This window comes from Thalassophryne amazonica, chromosome 4, assembly GCF_902500255.1.
Source record: "Thalassophryne amazonica chromosome 4, fThaAma1.1, whole genome shotgun sequence".
Taxonomy (NCBI): domain Eukaryota; kingdom Metazoa; phylum Chordata; class Actinopteri; order Batrachoidiformes; family Batrachoididae; genus Thalassophryne; species Thalassophryne amazonica.
This window is the reverse complement of record NC_047106.1, coordinates 4,106,517-4,114,459: the sequence shown is the minus strand read 5'-3', so window position 1 is coordinate 4,114,459 and position 7,943 is coordinate 4,106,517.

The window sequence follows — 7,943 nt, the reverse complement described above, 5'->3', positions numbered from 1 at the left end:
TAAACTCCAACGCCCGCCCCTAGAGACTGGGCCAGGGGTGGGCCAAAACATGCACGTGGGACACACCCACATTGCTACACGACTCCCAGTCACGATCCTGTATGAGGATTCTACCCTGAAGGCCCCAGCACTGGTGGACACGGGCTCTGAGGGGAATCTGCTTGACAGCAGATGGGCCAGGGAGATAGGGCTCCCTCTGGTGGCTCTTACCTCGCCTGTGCAGGTTCGGGCACTAGATGGCTCCCTACTCCCACCAATCACGCACAAGACACCTCCAGTAACTCTGGTGGTGTCAGGTAACCACCGGGAGGTGATCGAGTTCTTCGTGACTCAGGCCACCTCCCGTGTGGTTTTAGGGTTTCCATGGATGCTGAAGCACAATCCCCGGATTGATTGGCCGTCCGGGGTAGTGGTACAGTGGAGCGAAACCTGCCATTGGGAGTGTCTCGGTTCCTCGGTTCCTCCTGGCTCCCAAGCTAAGGAGGAGGTCCGAGTCCCGCCCAATCTGAAGGCGGTGCCAGCGGAGTACCATGACCTCGCTGACGTGTTCAGCAAGGATCTGGCCCTCACGCTACCTCCCCACCGCCCGTATGATTGTGCCATTGATTTGGTTCCAGGCAGTGAGTTTCCGTCCAGTAGGCTGTACAACCTCTCATGGCCGGAACGCGAATCCATGGAGACCTACATCCGGGACTCATTAGCTGCCGGGTTGATCCGGAATTCCACCTCACCGATGGGCGCAGGTTTCTTTTTTGTGGGTAAAAAGGATGGCGGGCTTCGTCCATGCATTGATTATAGGGGGTTGAACGAGATCACGGTTCGCAATCGATACCCGTTGCCCTTGTTAGATTCGGTGTTCACCCCCCTGCATGGAGCCAAGATGTTCACCAAGCTGGATCTTAGGAATGCGTATCATTTGGTTCGGATTCGGAAGGGAGACGAATGGAAGACGGCATTCAACACCCCCTTAGGTCATTTTGAGTACCTGGTCATGCCGTTCGGTCTCACTAATGCTCCCGCGACCTTCCAAGCGTTGGTAAACGATGTCTTGCGGGACTTCCTGCACCGGTTTGTCTTCGTATATCTAGACGATATACTCATCTTTTCCCCGGATCCTGAGACTCATGTCCGGCATGTCCGTCAGGTCCTGCAGCGGTTGTTGGAGAACCGTCTGTTTGTGAAGGGCGAGAAGTGTGAGTTCCACCGCACTTCTTTGTCCTTCCTGGGGTTTATCATCTCCTCTAACTCCGTCGCCCCGGATCCGGCCAAGGTTGCGGCGGTGAGAGATTGGCCCCAACCCACTAGCCGTAGGAAGCTGCAACAGTTCCTCGGCTTTGCGAATTTCTACAGGAGGTTCATTAAGGGCTACAGTCAGGTAGTTAGCCCCCTGACAGCCCTGACCTCTCCAAAAGTTCCCTTCACCTGGTCGGACCGGTGCGAGGCCGCGTTCAAGGAGTTGAAACGGCGCTTCTCGTCTGCACCAGTTCTGGTGCAGCCCGATCCTAGCCGCCAGTTAGTGGTTGAAGTGGATACCTCAGACTCAGGGATAGGAGCGGTGCTCTCCCAGAGCGGGAAGACCGATAAGGTCCTTCACCCGTGTGCCTATTTTTCCCGCAGGTTGACCCCCGCTGAACGGAACTATGACCTCGGCAATCGGGAACTCCTTGCTGTGAAAGAGGCCCTCGAAGAGTGGAGACATCTGTTGGAGGGAACAGCCGTGCCATTCACGGTTTTCACTGACCATCGGAACCTGGAGTACATCAGGACCGCTAAGCGTCTGAACCCCAGGCAAGCCCGCTGGTCATTGTTCTTTGGCCGTTTTGACTTCCGGATTACCTACCGCCCCGGGACCAAGAACCAGCGATCGGATGCATTGTCCCGGGTGCACGAAGAGGAGGTCAGAACGGAACCGTCGGATCCCCCGGATCCCATCATCCCGGAGTCCGCTATCGTGGCCGCCCTCACCTGGGACGTGGAGAAGACCGTCCGGGAGGCCCTGACCCGTGTCCCGGACCCCGGAAACGGACCAAAGAACAAACTATACGTCCCACCAGAGGCCAGGGCCGCAGTCCTAGACTTCTGTCACGGTTCTAAGCTCTCCTGTCACCCAGGGGTGCGAAGGACCGTGGCAGTCGTCCGGCAACGCTTCTGGTGGGCATCCCTGGAGACCGACGTCCGGGACTACGTCCAGGCTTGTACCACCTGCGCCAGGGGCAAGGCCAATCACCAGAAGACCTCAGGGCAGCTACAGCCACTGCCCGTGCCTCATCGCCCCTGGTCCCACATCGGCCTGGACTTCGTCACGGGTCTCCCGCCGTCCCAGGGAAACACCGTCGTCTTCACGATAGTGGACCGGTTCTCCAAGGCGGCCCACTTCGTGGCCCTCCCGAAGCTTCCGACGGCCCAGGAGACAGCGGACCTCCTGGTCCACCACGTCGTCCGTCTGCATGGTATACCATCAGACATCGTCTCCGATCGCGGTCCCCAGTTCACCTCACATGTCTGGAGGAGCTTCTGCCGGGAACTGGGGGCCACGGTCAGCCTCTCGTCTGGGTATCATCCCCAGACCAACGGGCAAGCAGAGCGGGCGAACCAGGACTTGGAGCAGACTCTACGCTGTGTGACAGCCGCGCACCCGACGGCCTGGAGTACCCACCTGGCCTGGATCGAGTACGCTCACAACAGCCAAGTGTCATCTGCCACCGGCCTCTCCCCGTTTGAGGTGTGCTTGGGGTATCAGCCCCCCTTGTTTCCGGTGGTCGAGGGAGAGGTCGGTGTGCCCTCGGTCCAGGCCCACCTACGGAAGTGCCGTCGGGTGTGGCGTACCGCCCGCTCTGCCTTGTTGAAGGCCCGGACGAGGGCGAAGACACATGCAGACCGGCGGCGGGCCCCGGCTCCCGCATATCGTCCTGGGCAGGAGGTGTGGTTATCCACCAAGGACATTCCCCTTCAAGTGGACTCCCCCAAGCTCCAGGACCGATACATCGGCCCCTTCACGATCCTCAAGATCATCAATCCCGCCGCAGTGAGGCTTCGGTTGCCGGCCTCGCTGCGGATTCACCCAGTGTTCCACGTCTCCCGGATAAAGCCCCATCACACCTCACCCCTCTGCACCCCGGGTCCGGCACCACCTCCTGCCCGGATCATCGACGGGGAACCGGCATGGACCGTGCGTCGGCTCCTCGATGTCCGTCGAATGGGCCGGGGTCTTCAGTACCTGGTGGACTGGGAGGGGTACGGCCCAGAGGAACGCTCCTGGGTGAAGAGGAGCTTCATCCTGGACCCGGCCCTCCTGGCCGACTTTTACCGTCGCCATCCGGGGAAGCCCGGTCGTGCGCCAGGAGGCGCCCGTTGAGGGGGGGGTCCTGTTATGTGTGGGCCGCTGAAGAGGAGGTACTGCTGGCCCACCACCACCAGAGGGCGTCGCCACCTGGTGAGAGCAGCCAAGGTGACAGCTGTCACCCATTATGGGACACAGCTGTTTCAACTCAGCACCAGGGTATATCAGGAGGACGGCGTCTCCACCTCAGTGCCGAGATATCGTCTACGACTGAGGTAGTAATCTCCGCATGCACATTTAGTGTAAACTGACTAATCATTTGTAAAGCCTTTTCAGGAGTGTTGACTACTAGGAGCTTATTGCTTGGATAAGTACTCACCTTCCTGTTGTACATTGACAAGAGGTGGAGGCGGCTTCTCCCCTCTCCATTATCGGGTGCTCGCATCCCACCTGTGTGTGTGCTCTCTCCTGCCAGCAGTACCGGATCCGACGAGCGGAGGCAGTGGCCACCTGGGAATTCGGGACTTGGCGGTTCCAGCATCTCCAGGGTTCGGTGGCAGAGGAGATCTGGGTGGTTCCGGTTCTACTGAGACGGGCGTCTCCTACCTTCGAGCCTGCCCACACGACACCAGCGGATTCGGCCCCAAATTGTGATTGTTGTAATTATTGTGCTTGTTTCACAATAGTAAAACTTGTTATTTATCTTCCTCCATTGTCCGTTCATTGCGCCCCTGTTGTGGGTCCGTGTTCCTACACTTCCACAACAGGATATCTCGGCCAGCGTCATGGACTCCGAGGGGCGTCAACCGGCTGTTGAACGGCCAATGGAAGACCAAGGCGCGGCGGAGGCTTCGGGAGGGGTACTCGGTGAGTTGCAGCGGATCCTCACCGCTTTCACCTCTCGGATCGGACTTGATGACCGAGCAGCACGTACTCCTGAACCGCAGGGTGGAGGCTCTCGCCGCACAAGTGGAAGCGCGCCCTTCGGGCGCCGCTGCGGCTCTCCCTCCTGAGGACCCTGCGCGCGAAAGTAACGTTCCTCTGGTCGTTCAACGGTCCCTTCCTCCGTCCCCAGAAGCATACATAAGCCCTCCAGAACCGTACGACGGCTGTGTGGAGACGTGCGCGGACTTCCTTATGCAATGTTCGCTCGTCTTCGCTCAGCGTCCCGTGATGTACGCAGCTGATGCTAGCAGGGTAGCTTATGTGATAAATCTGCTTCGCGGGGAGGCACGCGCTTGGGCTACAGCGCTCTGGGAGCAGAACTCACGGCTCCTTCAGTCATACGACGGGTTTGTACGGGAGCTCAGAACGGTGTTCGATCATCCCAACAGAGGAGAGTCCGCTTCAACCGCATTACTGTCCATACGACAGGGACGTCGGAGCGCAGCTGCCTATGCAGTCGCCTTCCGCATCGCGGCAGCGAGATCCGGCTGGAATAGCACTGCCCTCCGCGCTGCCTTTGTAAATGGATTGTCTCTGGTCCTAAAAGAGCACCTGGTGGCTAAAGACGAACCGCGGGATTTAGATGGGCTCATTGATCTGGTCATACGGCTTGACAACCGGTTAGAAGAACGTCGCCGGGAGCGAGGCGAAGGGCGTGGCCAGGCACGGGTCGTCCCTCTCCCTTCCGGGTCCGGTCGAGTTCCGCCGTCCCCACGCTCCTCTGTTCCGGCGCTCCGTGCGCTTACGGCTCCCCCTGCTGACGAAGCTATGGACACGAGCAGGGCAACATTTAGGGCACCTGGAGCACAAAGGAGGCGGGCCCACGGAGCTTGTTATGTTTGTGGCTCGAGTGAGCATATGGCAAACGACTGCCCCGAGCGGTTAAACTCCAACGCCCGCCCCTAGAGACTGGGCCAGGGGTGGGCCAAAACATGCACGTGGGACACACCCACATTGCTACACGACTCCCAGTCACGATCCTGTATGAGGATTCTACCCTGAAGGCCCCAGCACTGGTGGACACGGGCTCTGAGGGGAATCTGCTTGACAGCAGATGGGCCAGGGAGATAGGGCTCCCTCTGGTGGCTCTTACCTCGCCTGTGCAGGTTCGGGCACTAGATGGCTCCCTACTCCCACCAATCACGCACAAGACACCTCCAGTAACTCTGGTGGTGTCAGGTAACCACCGGGAGGTGATCGAGTTCTTCGTGACTCAGGCCACCTCCCGTGTGGTTTTAGGGTTTCCATGGATGCTGAAGCACAATCCCCGGATTGATTGGCCGTCCGGGGTAGTGGTACAGTGGAGCGAAACCTGCCATTGGGAGTGTCTCGGTTCCTCGGTTCCTCCTGGCTCCCAAGCTAAGGAGGAGGTCCGAGTCCCGCCCAATCTGAAGGCGGTGCCAGCGGAGTACCATGACCTCGCTGACGTGTTCAGCAAGGATCTGGCCCTCACGCTACCTCCCCACCGCCCGTATGATTGTGCCATTGATTTGGTTCCAGGCAGTGAGTTTCCGTCCAGTAGGCTGTACAACCTCTCATGGCCGGAACGCGAATCCATGGAGACCTACATCCGGGACTCATTAGCTGCCGGGTTGATCCGGAATTCCACCTCACCGATGGGCGCAGGTTTCTTTTTTGTGGGTAAAAAGGATGGCGGGCTTCGTCCATGCATTGATTATAGGGGGTTGAACGAGATCACGGTTCGCAATCGATACCCGTTGCCCTTGTTAGATTCGGTGTTCACCCCCCTGCATGGAGCCAAGATGTTCACCAAGCTGGATCTTAGGAATGCGTATCATTTGGTTCGGATTCGGAAGGGAGACGAATGGAAGACGGCATTCAACACCCCCTTAGGTCATTTTGAGTACCTGGTCATGCCGTTCGGTCTCACTAATGCTCCCGCGACCTTCCAAGCGTTGGTAAACGATGTCTTGCGGGACTTCCTGCACCGGTTTGTCTTCGTATATCTAGACGATATACTCATCTTTTCCCCGGATCCTGAGACTCATGTCCGGCATGTCCGTCAGGTCCTGCAGCGGTTGTTGGAGAACCGTCTGTTTGTGAAGGGCGAGAAGTGTGAGTTCCACCGCACTTCTTTGTCCTTCCTGGGGTTTATCATCTCCTCTAACTCCGTCGCCCCGGATCCGGCCAAGGTTGCGGCGGTGAGAGATTGGCCCCAACCCACTAGCCGTAGGAAGCTGCAACAGTTCCTCGGCTTTGCGAATTTCTACAGGAGGTTCATTAAGGGCTACAGTCAGGTAGTTAGCCCCCTGACAGCCCTGACCTCTCCAAAAGTTCCCTTCACCTGGTCGGACCGGTGCGAGGCCGCGTTCAAGGAGTTGAAACGGCGCTTCTCGTCTGCACCAGTTCTGGTGCAGCCCGATCCTAGCCGCCAGTTAGTGGTTGAAGTGGATACCTCAGACTCAGGGATAGGAGCGGTGCTCTCCCAGAGCGGGAAGACCGATAAGGTCCTTCACCCGTGTGCCTATTTTTCCCGCAGGTTGACCCCCGCTGAACGGAACTATGACGTCGGCAATCGGGAACTCCTTGCTGTGAAAGAGGCCCTCGAAGAGTGGAGACATCTGTTGGAGGGAACAGCCGTGCCATTCACGGTTTTCACTGACCATCGGAACCTGGAGTACATCAGGACCGCTAAGCGTCTGAACCCCAGGCAAGCCCGCTGGTCATTGTTCTTTGGCCGTTTTGACTTCCGGATTACCTACCGCCCCGGGACCAAGAACCAGCGATCGGATGCATTGTCCCGGGTGCACGAAGAGGAGGTCAGAACGGAACCGTCGGATCCCCCGGATCCCATCATCCCGGAGTCCGCTATCGTGGCCGCCCTCACCTGGGACGTGGAGAAGACCGTCCGGGAGGCCCTGACCCGTGTCCCGGACCCCGGAAACGGACCAAAGAACAAACTATACGTCCCACCAGAGGCCAGGGCCGCAGTCCTAGACTTCTGTCACGGTTCTAAGCTCTCCTGTCACCCAGGGGTGCGAAGGACCGTGGCAGTCGTCCGGCAACGCTTCTGGTGGGCATCCCTGGAGACCGACGTCCGGGACTACGTCCAGGCTTGTACCACCTGCGCCAGGGGCAAGGCCAATCACCAGAAGACCTCAGGGCAGCTACAGCCACTGCCCGTGCCTCATCGCCCCTGGTCCCACATCGGCCTGGACTTCGTCACGGGTCTCCCGCCGTCCCAGGGAAACACCGTCGTCTTCACGATAGTGGACCGGTTCTCCAAGGCGGCCCACTTCGTGGCCCTCCCGAAGCTTCCGACGGCCCAGGAGACAGCGGACCTCCTGGTCCACCACGTCGTCCGTCTGCATGGTATACCATCAGACATCGTCTCCGATCGCGGTCCCCAGTTCACCTCACATGTCTGGAGGAGCTTCTGCCGGGAACTGGGGGCCACGGTCAGCCTCTCGTCTGGGTATCATCCCCAGACCAACGGGCAAGCAGAGCGGGCGAACCAGGACTTGGAGCAGACTCTACGCTGTGTGACAGCCGCGCACCCGACGGCCTGGAGTACCCACCTGGCCTGGATCGAGTACGCTCACAACAGCCAAGTGTCATCTGCCACCGGCCTCTCCCCGTTTGAGGTGTGCTTGGGGTATCAGCCCCCCTTGTTTCCGGTGGTCGAGGGAGAGGTCGGTGTGCCCTCGGTCCAGGCCCACCTACGGAAGTGCCGTCGGGTGTGGCGTACCGCCCGCTC